General features: G+C 45.2%; 1 protein-coding gene across 1 annotated transcript in view; it reads left to right on the top strand.

Annotated features, from left to right (window-relative positions):
• The first annotated feature begins 8,408 nt into the window (after window positions 1–8,408).
• fndc3ba (fibronectin type III domain containing 3Ba) overlaps window positions 8,409–14,753 on the top strand; it is a 64,923-nt gene continuing 58,578 nt past the window's right edge. The window contains exon 1 of the mRNA XM_084451298.1: window positions 8,409–8,476. The gene's annotated coding sequence lies outside the window, so the exon portion shown is untranslated. The remainder of the gene's footprint in view (window positions 8,477–14,753) is intronic.

The following is a 14,753-nucleotide window of genomic DNA, read 5'->3' as shown; positions in this document are numbered from 1 at the left end:
CGTCCGTCCGTCCGTCCGTCCGTCCGTCCGTCCGTCCGTCCGTCCGTCTGGGAGGACTGCATAGGGCCAGTGTTCTGTGGAGACTCAAATGTTGAAGACCTACAAAATCGCATGGATTCCTGTGGTGAAGATTAGTGGTTGGAATGACACTGTGTTTATTATATTCACAGATGCCCAGACGAGGCCATTAGCCAACCGGATCGCAGCCTTGACTTCAGCCCCCGCCCCCACGAATCACCCGCATTCCACCCTGCTGAGGTTGGCAACACACTCCGAAGTGATGTCATGAAGCGTGATGTCATAACTGGATTCCGTTTGCTGTGTCAGATGGAACACATGACAGAGGCTGAGAGAGGCTAATAGAGGCTGAGAGATTCTCATAGAGGCTAATAGAGGCTGAGAGATTCTGAGATAGGCTGATAGAGGCTGAGAGAGGCTGATAGAGGCTAATAGAGACTGAGAGAGACTGAGAGATTCAGAGAGAGGCTGATAGAGGCTAATAGAGGCTGAGAGAGGCTCAGGGACGCTGACCGAGGCTGAGGAAGGCTCGGGGAGGCTGAGGGAGGCTGAGGGAGGCTGAGGGAGGCTGAAGCTAAACCAGGCCTCAGATAAAGCGAGCTGGCAGAGAACACTGGGAAACAAAGTGGAACTAATACAGCTTATCAAGTATAGACTCACTCTCTCAACACACACACACACACACACGCACACACACACACACACACACACACACTGTTTCCCATGCATACAGTGATATGTTCTGGGCAGCGGTTGGCTGGGATGGGAAGCCTCCAGCCACCCCAGTCACACACACCAGTCCTCTCACTCTGTGTGAGTCCAGTCTTTCTACAGCATATCGTCCTGATAACTGTTCACTCACTAATTGCTAAGCAATAAAGGTTCAATCTAATCAATGCCATGTGGTATTTTCAGTTGTGAGTGTGTTTTATATTAGTGTTTCAGTCACTTTTGAATATAAATATGAATGTAGGCTCAACCCCTTCTGAGAGAGAGAGTTTGAGCTAAAGAGAGAAACAGTTTGAGAGAGGGAGACAGAGAGAGGGAAAGAAACAGTTTGGGAGAGAGAGAAACTGGGGTATGAGGAGAGGGAGAGAGAGAGAGAGAGAGAGAGAAAGAGAGCGAGTTTGAGCTAAAGAGAGAAACAGTTTGGGAGAGAGAGAGAAACTGGGGTATGAGGAGAGGGAGAGAGAGAGAGAGAGAAAGAAACGGTGTAGGCAAATGAGAAAGGATGTTTGAGAGGGAGAGAGAGGGGGAGAGAGACAGAGAGAGAGGGAGAGAGACAGAGAGAGGGGGGCATGTCTGTTCTTGTCTCCTGCAGAAGGCTCAGGGTCGACTCCTTTGAACTCTGATGAGCAGAATTCCATCCTCTGATCTACAGAAGGAAGTGCCTCTGATACACACACACGAGCACACACACGCACACACACACACATGCACACATACAAACAGACACACGCACACACACAAACACATACACATACAAACACACGCATACACAAATGCACACACACACACAGATATACATACACACACACACACAGAATCTGATGACCAGAATTCCATCCTCTGATCTACAGAAATAAGTGCCTCATCGACACACACAGACACACACAGACACACACACACACACACACACACACACACACACACACACACACACACAAGGTTGCCCCATCATTGCAGCTCCCATAGCAGACCTGTTCAACCTCTTCCTCCATACAGCTAAACTACTAATGGATTGGAAAGAAGCGATTGTGCTTCCACTGTTTAAGGGCGGGGATCAGGCTGACCCAAACTGTTACAGGCCTGACTATCTGAATGTGTATGGTATATTACCTGACTATCTGAATGTGTATGGTATACTACCTGACTATCTGAATGTGTATGGTATACTATCTGACTATCTGAATGTGTATGGTATATTACCTGACTATCTGAATGTGTATGGTATACTACCTGACTATCTGAATGTGTATGGTATACTACCTGACTATCTGAATGTGTATGGTATACTACCTGACTATCTGAATGTGTATGGTATACTATCTGAATGTGTATGGTATATTACCTGACTATCTGAATGTGTATGGTATACTACCTGGCTATCTGAATGTGTATGGTATACTATCTGACTATCTGAATGTGTATGGTATATTACCTGACTATCTGAATGTGTATGGTATACTACCTGACTATCTGAATGTGTATGGTATACTACCTGACTATCTGAATGTGAATGGTATACTACCTGACTATCTGAATGTGTATGGTATACTACCTGACTATCTGAATGTGTATGGTATACTATCTGAATGGGTAGGGTATATTACCTGACTATCTGAATGGGTATGGTATACTACCTGACTATCTGAATGTGTATGGTATACTATCTGACTATCTGAATGTGTATGGTATATTACCTGACTATCTGAATGTGTATGGTATATTACCTGACTATCTGAATGTGTATGGTATACTACCTGACTATCTGAATGTGTATGGTATACTACCTGACTATCTGAATGTGTATGGTATACTATCTGAATGGGTAGGGTATATTACCTGACTATCTGAATGTGTATGGTATACTACCTGACTATCTGAATGTGAATGGTATACTACCTGACTATCTGAATGTGTATGGTATACTATCTGACTATCTGAATGTGTATGGTATACTACCTGACTATCTGAATGTGTATGGTATACTACCTGACTATCTGAATGTGTATGGTATACTACCTGACTATCTGAATGTGTATGGTATACTATCTGACTATCTGAATGTGTATGGTATACTACCTGGCTATCTGAATGTGTATGGTATACTACCTGACTAGCTGAATGTGTATGGTATACTACCTGACTATCTGAATGTGTATGGTATACTACCTGACTATCTGAATGTGAATGGTATACTACCTGACTATCTGAATGTGTATGGTATACTACCTGACTATCTGAATGTGTATGGTATACTACCTGACTATCTGAATGTGAATGGTATACTACCTGACTATCTGAATGTGTATGGTATACTATCTGAATGTGTATGGTATACTATCTGAATGGGTAGGGTATATTACCTGACTATCTGAATGTGTATGCTATACTACCTGGCTATCTGAATGTGTATGGTATATTACCTGACTATCTGAATGTGTATGGTATATTACCTGACTATCTGAATGTGTATGGTATACTACCTGACTATCTGAATGTGTATGGTATACTACCTGACTATCTGAATGTGTATGGTATACTATCTGAATGGGTAGGGTATATTACCTGACTATCTGAATGTGTATGGTATACTACCTGACTATCTGAATGTGAATGGTATACTACCTGACTATCTGAATGTGTATGGTATACTATCTGACTATCTGAATGTGTATGGTATACTACCTGACTATCTGAATGTGTATGGTATACTACCTGACTATCTGAATGTGTATGGTATACTACCTGACTATCTGAATGTGTATGGTATACTATCTGACTATCTGAATGTGTATGGTATACTACCTGGCTATCTGAATGTGTATGGTATACTATCTGACTATATGAATGTGTATGGTATATTACCTGACTATCTGAATGTGTATGGTATACTACCTGACTAGCTGAATGTGTATGGTATACTACCTGACTATCTGAATGTGTATGGTATACTACCTGACTATCTGAATGTGAATGGTATACTACCTGACTATCTGAATGTGTATGGTATACTACCTGACTATCTGAATGTGTATGGTATACTACCTGACTATCTGAATGTGAATGGTATACTACCTGACTATCTGAATGTGTATGGTATACTATCTGAATGTGTATGGTATACTATCTGAATGTGTATGGTATACAACCTGACTATCTGAATGTGTATGGTATACTACCTGGCTATCTGAATGTGTATGGTATATTATCTGAATATGTATGGTATATTATCTGACTATCTGAATGTGTATGGTATACTACCTGACTATCTGAATGTGTATGGTATACTACCTGACTATCTGAATGTGTATGGTATACTACCTGACTATCTGAATGTGTATGGTATACTACCTGACTATCTGAATGTGTATGGTATACTACCTGGGGTGCAGTCTGGTTTTCAGGTATGTTTGAGTATGGATGTCACAGCTACTTTAAACATCTGCATTAGATGCCAAACAACACTGTCCTGCAATATTAATTGACTTGGCCAAAGCTTTGATACTGTTGACCATACCATTATCATAAATAGACTATAAGCATCATTGCGGTCACTAATCACTCACTGGCTTTGTTATCTCACTATCTCTCTCACCGGGTGGCCAGCTCAGTGGCCTTGCGGCGAGAGTGTTCGCCCTGAGACTAGGAGGTCATGAGTTCAATCCTCGGCCAAGTCATACCAAAGACTATAAAAATGGTACCCGATGCCTCCCTGCTTGGCAATGCGACATACTAGCGTCATGTCCCGGGGGTGGACTTGTACATCAAGCTGCCTCACACTACAGAAACAGGAGATAGACTCCTGCCCTATGGGCCACTAGGCCCGAGCAACATCTCAAAAGGTTTACAATAAGACCCCACTCATCCGAACTTCAGAGATCCGAACCTCCCGGTCTACTGGACAGGCTTAAAAAACGTTTTGTTTTTTTTAGCCTGCTATCTGGTTACTGGTGGGATTTTCATTACAGTACTGTAGGCCTACTTGCATTTAAATATGACATAATAAACATGTACTGTATCCTCCTGTGAATAAAAACAGAACTAGATGTATACCTACATGTTGCCTGTAGGCTGTAGCCTACTGTCACGTTTCATTTCTTTGTTACTCTAATGTCGAGCGCAAAACACAAACGAGTCTGCTGCGAGAGCTGCATTCCTTGGTAGCCAGAAAGCGCGTCAGCAACCTGAAGCAGAGGAGCATCGAGTCATTTTTCGTTCCCAGTTAATGCACTTCAGGAACACAGACGTGTTGTGAGCATGTAGATTAGCCTACTAGTTCTACTGTATAATATCCTACAGCCTAGGCCACGTTAGTCTACATCGGTTGTTTTAGAGACTTTCTTTTAGGCTACAATAGCCTAAGACAACCTGTCTGTCATTTCATTTATTTATTTATTGATAACACTTGCTCTAATTGTTCTAATGTTGGGTTGTTTTTAGGCTATACCATTTTGTTCTGCAAATATAGTAGCCTATCGATGCAGCGTAGGCCTCATTTGAGAATAAAGTACTGTATTTGATCAAAGCACGCACTCAAGTGGAAATTCGTTTATTTTATTCTATGCTACTGTAGGCCTATTATAGGCTAGGCTATATGAGTTTAGTTGGCAATTGCAATTTTAATGCATTTTCACAAGTAATTAAGGGTATTTAACGGTGTATTGTGAGTCTATACGAAACAAGTATACCACTTATTGAATTTGGTGCATTTTAACATAAGTTTCAGTCATCCGGACATTTCAGAGATACGAACGACCTTCGGTCCCGTTGGGTTCGGATAAGTGGGGTCCTACTGTACTTACTTACTCTCTCACCGGGTGCAACATGTGAGGTTTGAAAACCTTCTCTCTCACCCTCTCCCAGTCACCAAGGGTGTCCCCCAAGGTTCCATACTCGGTCCCACACTGTTCTCCATATACATCAACAACATACCTCAGGCTGCTGGTAACTCATTCATTCACTTATACACAATTCTTTATGCTTCTGGTCCTACAGTACACCCAACACTACTAACAGCACTCCAGGATAGCTTCCTCCAAGTCCAGCAAGCTTTTACTCAACTCAAACTGTCTCTTAACACCTACTACTGGCTAAGGCTATGTGGTTCTGTCGGAAAGGTGCCACGACCCGTCCAGGCCTCAACATCACCACCAGTGAGGGAGCTACCCTGGATCAGATGACCGTTCAGGTGACCGTCTACTGGGCATCTGGCTAGAGAGCACACTATCATTTTACCATCACATCTCAAAGCTGCAGTCCAAGATAAAGGCCAAACTCGGGTTCCTATTCAGAAATCATCTCACTTTCACCTCTTCTGCCAAACTCAACCTCATACAAATGACCATTCTCCCCATGGTCGATTACGGTGACACTTTCTAAGCTTGACACTCTTTACCACTCTGCCCTCCGGTTTGCCACAAATGTTCCCTTCAAAACACACCACTGCACTCTTTACTCTTTGGTTAACTGGCCCTCCCTTCACATCCGTCTCACTCTAATTTACAAGACCCTTCTCCACCTATCACCTCCCTACCTGTGTCACCTGCTACACCCAATGCCTATCACACACAACACCCGGTCCTCACTCCATATCCAATAAAAAATTCCCAAAACCAACACCTCCCTCGGCCTGGCATCATTCCAGTCTGCTGCTCCCTCCGACTGGAAAGCTCTGCAAAAAACCTTAAACTGGACAAACTCATGTCCATTTCCGTCCTTTAGAGAGACCATCTCAGACCTTTAGAGAGGCCATCTCAGACCTTTAGAGAGACCATCTCAGACCTTTAGAGAGACCATCTCAGATCTTTAGAGAGGCCATCTCAGACCTCTAGAGAGACCATCTCAGACCTTTAGAGAGGCCATCTCAGACCTTTAGAGAGACCATCTCAGACCTTTAGAGAGACCATCTCAGACCTTTAGAGAGACCATCTCAGACCTTTAGAGAGGCCATCTCAGACCTTTAGAGAGACCATCTCAGACCTTTAGAGAGACCATCTCAGACCTTTAGAGAGACCATCTCAGACATCCTCACTGGTTCATGCAGCTGTTTTTCTTCCAGGTCATGACCCCTAACATTCCTGTGTCCTCTCCCCATATTCCCCATCACCCTCCATTATTTGCTTGTTTGTGTCTTCGTACACTTTTGTTTAGTTGTTATTATTGTTGTATTTGTGTTTGTGTTTGGATGCTATTGTTGATGTATTTTGTGTCTATGATTAGTTATTGTTGATGTATCCTGAGTAGCTGTCACTACTCAGGCCGTCGTTCTGTTCTTAATGGACTTGCCTGTTGAAATAAAGGTTCAATAAACACACACAAACACATGCACACACACAGATACAAACACGTATGCTGTGATATAAAGAAGGAAGTGCCTCTGACAAACAAACTCTCTCTCTCTCTCTCTCTCTCTCTCTCTCTGTGCTGTTCACCATCACGGGTATTTTGATCACTGTAGGCCTACGTGATCTATGACATCACACAGAGTGCCCCTCCCAGTCCCTTCCCCCCCCAGATCTCTCAGTGAGCAGGGTGGTCCGACCAGGACCAGAACCCACCACAGAGCGCTCATGGTTTCACCCCACCATAGACCTGGTTCCACCCCAGGAACCAGCTGGAACCCTCCACTAGGGCTGAAGAATGACTGACCAGTGGCAACACGCGGACGGACAGAGCAGCCATTCACCCCAAGAGGCACACAGCAATACTGTATCACCATCCACACAGGGACTGCCTTCCTAAACACACGTGTGCATGTATGAGTGTGCGTGTGTGTGTGTTTGTGGGTTAGTGCTTGCAAGTATTGATCCCTGACCTGTTTGTTTTTCAGACACTTTCTTATGCATGACCAAATAAGGGGTTCCTGTTCCTGGTCCTACCGGGAGCAACACATTTGTGGAGGAACCTCTGCTAACCCTAACCCAACCCTAACCCTAACCCTAAGAAGTTTCTGTCTGAACCTGTACAGGACTTTGGTCTGGTGTTGGAGGCTCTAGTGTTGGGGGTTCTGACTGAACCTGTACAGGACTTTGGTCTGGTGTTGGAGGCTCTAGTGTTGGGGGTTCTGACTGAACCTGAACACCCCACCAGATAAACCTGGGTGCACCCGGGGTGCGACCCTGAGAGAGACAGACTATATGGGTAAATATTTGTGCTAAATGCACACACACCTCATATACACACACAGTAATAAGTGTAATAATAATAAAAGTAAACAAAATTAACAAGAAGCTCCCAAAACAAAACAAAAATCCAGTGTTAAACATGGTCAGTTACAACTCTTCTGAGATCATGGAGATCACACACACACACACACACACACACACACACACACACACACACACACACACACACACACACACAGATCTAACCCTATGATCTTTGACTGGTAGACTGTAACTGTCTGCCGTGTGGCTCCTGTCCCCACACACCAACTGATCACCACGGGCCGCTAACACGAAGCAGAGCAGCTCATCTAAACCCTTCGCAACAAAACGCGCAGCTATCGAATCAAATGTTCATCCTATAGCGTGTCTGGACCAGGCGCTCTGAATGGCCACGGCGTTACTGTAAAAGTAGGCGGGCTTTCGCCTCCATGTGCGTCGCGTTTTGATTGACATGGCGGAATCTCCCAGCGCGGCGCAGCGCAGTAGACAGGCAGCGGATCGGCAAAACCCGACCCTGGAAAAAAAGCACAGCCACGTCTGTTTGAAGATTATTTTATTGCAGCGAGGTGAGTTCTGTTGCACTTTTGCTATTATAGGACAGCTAAACCATTGCTCCGAATAGATGACCGTTCTAAAGTTGCCGTTTAAAAGTTTTATAAGTGTGCGAGTTTGGAGTGAGCTGACGCCGGCGGTCTCGATTCTTTGGCCAGCGTAGAGGAAAAAGGAACACTGCTTCGGGGGGGTGAATCGAAACTTTGGGATATTTCTTTATCTTGGGGTTAAATATACATAGAAACTACTGAACTCTGTCCATAAGTTGAATACGGTTCACTGCGGTCGTGGTGGAAAGTGTCGTTTTGTGCTTTTTTAGTCTGCTTTGTGGGCGATTTCTCTTCTTTGCGAAAGAATGTGTTTTTGTCTTCGAAGTCTTCAGATAAAGTGAGTGCGCAACAGACTAAAACTCTTCAGATTATATAATAAATCACTGCTCTACTTTCAGACTTGCTTCCTGGAACTACGCAGCTCTGTTATAGTTTGATAGTTTTTCGAAGTAAGGAATTTGCTGTTATAATGGGGGGAAGGGGGGGGGGGACTTGGAATGGAAGATGCTGAGACAGACGGATTGACAGGAGTTAGGAAATAGGGGCATTGTCAACGTTTTATTTTTATTGCATGCGATCACATTGTGAATGTTCCAGTGTTCGAGCGCTGTGAACTTTTCCCAGACTTGATGTGTGGTTTGTCGTTGAGCTGCCGAGTTGAGGAGAGGAGAGGTCTTAACTCCAGCATATCCTAGCATTCCAGCCAGTCTGTCTGTCTGCCTCTCTCTCTCCCTCTCTCTCTCTCTCCCTCTCTCTCCCTCCGACCAGACTCAGAAACGACTACGTGTCTGTTTGTGCAGGAGACCTCTCTCTCTCTCTCCCTCACTCTCTCTCTTTCTCTCTCTCTCTTTCTCTAACACACACACACACACACACACACACACACACACATACTGCCCCCTCTCTTTTCCCTGATGCAGACGTGGAAATCAAACAGTCACTATTTGACCTCCGATTGTCAGACTTTTTACACTGTGGCGACGTTTCCCTGTAAAGAGGAGCCGCGCATGGGATTACAGAATTCATCTTGCGTCGCCCACTCGTCGGGGCAGATATCGAGGCAATGAAAGCTGCCTGTCTGCGTGTCTGAAGTCCTCGCGCCATCACAGGCCAGTGTTCCATTATTACGATGCTGTTGACTGATTCGGTACTTCAGCGTCGCCGTAGGCTCTGGATCCAGAGGGCACATTGGAGAAGTAGAAAAAAGGAGGCCGCACACACACACACACACACACACACACACACACACACACACACACACACACACTGAGGAGTGGAGAAATCCGATCCCAAATAGATGACGTCAGATGACATTCCTTCGCAGGAAGGCTGATGTGGCCGTTCGCTTTTTTTTCTCTGGAAAACGTCTATCTGACACTAACGTTACCGCACTTTGTCGATCTGTTCCGGAACCTCATCCCATAGTTTTAGGGACTGATAGAAAACTACCATTAAAAATCACTTTAAGATACACTAGGGTTTGATGAATAGGCCTATGCCCCATTCAAAACCGAATCTTTTTCTAGAATATTCTCTCTATGAACATACCTGGCGATTCTAACTGTGGTATAATGTTGTGTTCAGTTCAGTTGTATGTCTGGTATGCCGTTGCACATCTGTGTTCATCTACTCTCGTGTGCTCGCGCGCGCGCGCACACACACACACACACGACGTTTCACATAGGCCTGTGTTTCGTATTATTGAAACTGGTTGTGTGTGTGTCCTTCATCTTCGTGCTGAACTGTGCTTCAATCCTTCTGTGGCTGGGAATGGCATCACTGTAGTAGGCCAAACCCCACGCTTGTGTGTGTGTGTGTGTGTGTGTGTGTGTGTGTGTGTGTGTGTGTTTGAAGAAGTTGTGTCATGAAGACTCTTGATTTCACACTTCTGTCTGGAGACTGAGTATCTGTGTGTGTGTGTGTGTGTGTGTGTGTGTGTGTGTGCACTCCTATAGAGTATTCAGGTTTGCTCTGTAGAAGGGGTCAGTGAAGGGACAAAAGAGATGTCATTTTGTATCTGCGTGTGCGCGTGCGTGTGTGGTCGCGCGTGCGTGTGTGTGTGTGCGTGTGTGTGTGACTGGAGAACATCCTAGAACATGCTATCATGGGAGTCGTGTTACTGAACGGTGGTTGTGTGTCAGAAACCGACGCTGCTACAACTCTAGAGTTTCACAGGGAGAACAATACAGCCCTGGAAACTGTGTGTGTGTGTGTGTGTGTGTGTGTGAGTTTGTGTGTGTGAGTTTGTGTGTGTGAGAGAGAGAGAGAGAGACAGAGAGAGAGAGAGAGAGAGAGACATAGAGAGATGAGAATCCTCCTTGAAGGACCTAATGTCCTAATTTAACTCATCTTCACAGGGAAAGCCTTTCTATTATTTTTCCTGCAGTAAACATGCAACGTGTCTGTGTGTGCGTGTGTGTGTCTGTGTCTGTGTGTGTGTGTGTGACATGTGTGTGATATGGCCATAACATGCATTGTACTGTGTTGTAATGTGTTGTGTTGTATTGTACAATGCAACAGTACTGCACTCTACATCTATGAAAAAGCCCCCATGTCTGTACCTCCCAGCATGCTCCTGGTGGTCTTGTGTCTCCGTAAGGCACTTGTTCTTGCTTGTCCGTAGGTTTGGGCCTCGGGGGCCACCGTAGGAGTGAGAGGTGAGCGGACGGGCCGGTGAGCTGGCACCTTCCTGCTTCCTGTGAGCGCGGCGCTCCGGCTGGTCATGCTCTGGGAAGCCTCCTCTGCCGCAAGGTCATGGGGGTCTGAAACCTGGAATGTCCAGATGACCAGGTTTCTGATGTCCAGACTCCTCCTGGTCTCCTGGTCTGATGTCCAGACTCCTCCTGGTCTCCTGGTTTCTGATGTCCAGACTCCTCCTGGTCTCCTGGTCTGATGTCCAGACACCTCCTGGTCTCCTGGTCTGATGTCCAGACTCCTCCTGGTCTCCTGGTCTGTTGTCCAGACACCTCCTGGTTTCCTGGTGAGATGTCCAGACTCCTCCTGGTCTCCTGGTCTGATGTCCAGACTCCTCCTGGTCAGATGTCCAGACTCCTCCTGGTCTCCTGGTCAAATGTCCAGACTCCTCCTGGTCTCCTGGTCTCCTGGTCAGATGTCCAGACTCCTCCTGGTCTCCTGGTCTGATGTCCAGACTCCTCCTGGTCTCCTGGTCAGATGTCCAGACTCCTCCTGGTCTCCTGGTCAGATGTCCAGACTCCTCCTGGTCTCCTGGTCTCCTGGTCTGATGTCCAGACTCCTCCTGGTCTCCTGGTCAGATGTCCAGACTCCTCCATGTTTCTGGGATGTATTCAGGCTGCAGCAGTACTGTGCTGTCCTACTCCTCTCTATATTACAGCAGTGTTAATTTTGACAGCAAATTATGATTTTGTTTTAGTCATAGTCTTTTGACTAAAATGCCATTTAGTTTTAGTCATATTTTAGTCATCTGACTTGTTTTAGTTTTAGTCTAGTTTTAGTTGACTAAATATCATTACGATTTTAGTCGACGAAATCTACCATAGATTTAGACAACTCAAATTTAACAGGCTTAGTTCAATCAATCAATCAAGTTGGATTTATATAGCGCCCTTCATGAAACCCAGAGCGCTTTACAGAGTCCAGTATTCATTCAGACACAGTCATACCGGGGTGGTAAGCTACATCTGTAGCCACAGCTGCCCTGGGGCAGACTGACAGAAGCGTGGCTGCTTCTGTCAGACAGTTTCATAATGAAGCATTCCTCTCCCCCAGTCTGATGCTAACTGTGTCTGTGCCTGATATAGCAAGCTATAACATTATCATGTCAGCACTAGTTGGCTAGTCAGGCTAGCTAACATCAGGCACAGGCTAGCTAACGTCACACCGGAGGAGAGGGGCTATGGCGGCGCCAGGTAGCTAACTGTTCGTGTCTTATCCATCTAGCTACAGTATAACATTAGACAGCAGCAGTAGTTGCTTAGCTAGCTTACCTAGACTAGCTAACGCTAGATACCCCCGCCAGCCGCCACAAGCATAGCCCCACTTGTTGCTAGCTAACCTGTGCCTAACATTAGCTAGCCACTAACGTTAGCGTTGCAATGATCAGACACTTCAGTTCTCCCCCGCCACAAACCTACGTGAAACACTGGTTTCTTTTAGCTTGTATTGTATTTGAAGTATTTCAGAAACACACCAGCTTGGGTTTAGCTAATACAGTAACGTTAGCCGGGGGTGGGGGGGTGCTTACCTTCTCGTGAATTTCGGGATGACCGTTCTCCAAATGTCGCTTTAAGTTTGTTGTATTTTTGCCAGTCATTTAAACCCCACACGGTTTACAAATGGTTTTGTTTCCTTTGCAACAAATATGAAGTTTATCCAGATGTCTGCTCTCTTCTTTCTCCCGGTGTGTAAGAACGTTGACAAAGACATTTCTGAACTGTGGTAATTTACTGAACAGTTCAGGCGCAGCAGTCGTATGCTGTTAGTTGACTTCCCGCCGGCCGGTGTAGCAACGGTACTATTCAAATGTAGGCTAAATACACACAGGCTACCTGTAGGTTGCATCCAACTCGCTCTATTAATACATCCATGATCCAACTGCGCACATCCCGAACCTCGACATTCTGATTTGAACTTTTCCCATACGTCCCTCCATAACCATTTTAGTCTAGTTTTTATTTGTTGACGAAAATGTGAATAGATATAGTCATAGTTTTTGTCATCATACATTCATTTTTATTTAGTTATCGTCTCGTGACGATAACCCAAAAAATGTCGTTGACGAATAGTTTTCATCATAGTTCTCGTCAACGAAATTAACACTGTATTACAGTACTCCTCTTCTGTAGTATTTATATTACAGTACTCCTCTTCTGTAGTATTTATATTACAGTACTCCTATTCTGTAGTATTCTTATTACAGTACTCCTATTCTGTAGTATTTATATTACAGTACTCCTCTTCTGTAGTATTTATATTACAGTACTCCTATTCTGTAGTATTCTTATTACAGTACTCCTATTCTGTAGTATTTATATTACAGTACTCCTCTTCTGTAGTATTTATATTACAGTAATCCTATTCTGTAGTATTTATATCACAGTACTCCTATTCTGTAGTATTCTTCTGCTATAGTACTTCCAGCCTGTAGTACCCCTGCAGTATTCCTATCCTAGTCTGTAGTACAGTATACATTTTCTACATTCTGTAATAACAATAACAGCAACAACAACAACAAAAGTTTGTTCAGATGTCCAGGTCTGTGTCTGCGTGTGTGTGTGTGTGTTCATACAGTATATCCAGGTCTGTGTCTGCGTGTGTGTGTTCAGATATCCAGGTGTGTGTCTGTGTGTGTGTTTAGATATCCAGGTCTGTGTGTGTGTGTGTGTGTGTGTGTGATATCTAGGTCAAGGTACACGGAACAGGATTGATTTGTCCTTAAGTTGTCTGATGTCCTGGACCCTTGTTATTATGAACTGTACCTGCTTCTCAGAATAAGGCCTGTTCTGGGATAGAGTGTTGATTTATATGACTGTGAATGAGGTCAGGTCTGGGTCTGTGTGTGTGTTTGTGTGTTTGTGTGTTTGTGTGTCTGTGTGTGTGTGTGTGTGTGTGTGTGTGTGTGTGTGTGTGTGTATGTATGTGTGTGTGTGTGTGTGTGTGTGTGTGTGTGTGTGTGTGTGTGTGTGTGTATGTGTGTGCGTGTGTGTTTGTACCAGGTAGTTGACTGATATTCAATCCTCCTACACTTGGGGGTTTACTTCAATATTTACTAATTTCTGCAGAAGCTTTCTGCATTTTCTCCCTCTCTTATTGCACACCCCTCTCTCTCTCTCTCCCCTGCCCCTCTCTCCCTCTCTCTCCCCCTGCCTCTCTCTCCCCTGCCCCTCTCTCCCTCTCTCTCCCCCTGCCTCTCTCTCCCTCTCTCTCCCCCTGCCTCTCTCTCCCCTGCCCCTCTCTCCCTCTCTCTCCCCCTGCCTCTCTCTCCCTCTCTCTCCCCCTGCCTCTCTCTCCCTCTCTCTCCCCTGCATCTCTCTCCCCCTGCCTCTCTCTCCCTCTCCCTCTCTCTCCCCCTGCCTCTCTCTCCCTCTCCCTCTCTTTCCCCTGCCTCTCTCTCCCCTGCCTCTCTCTCCCTCTCTCTCTCTCCCCCCCCCCCCCCCGCCCCCCTCCCTCTGTCTCCTCTATGAAGACTGGCTCTTTGTTGAAGGATCCCAGCATCTCATGTTTGCTTGCCACAGAGCTGTAATGTTTACCTTCTCCCTCTCTC

This window comes from Borostomias antarcticus, assembly GCF_949987555.1.
Source record: "Borostomias antarcticus genome assembly, chromosome: 16".
NCBI lineage: Eukaryota > Metazoa > Chordata > Actinopteri > Stomiiformes > Stomiidae > Borostomias > Borostomias antarcticus.
This window is presented reverse-complemented; position numbering and strand designations above follow the sequence as displayed.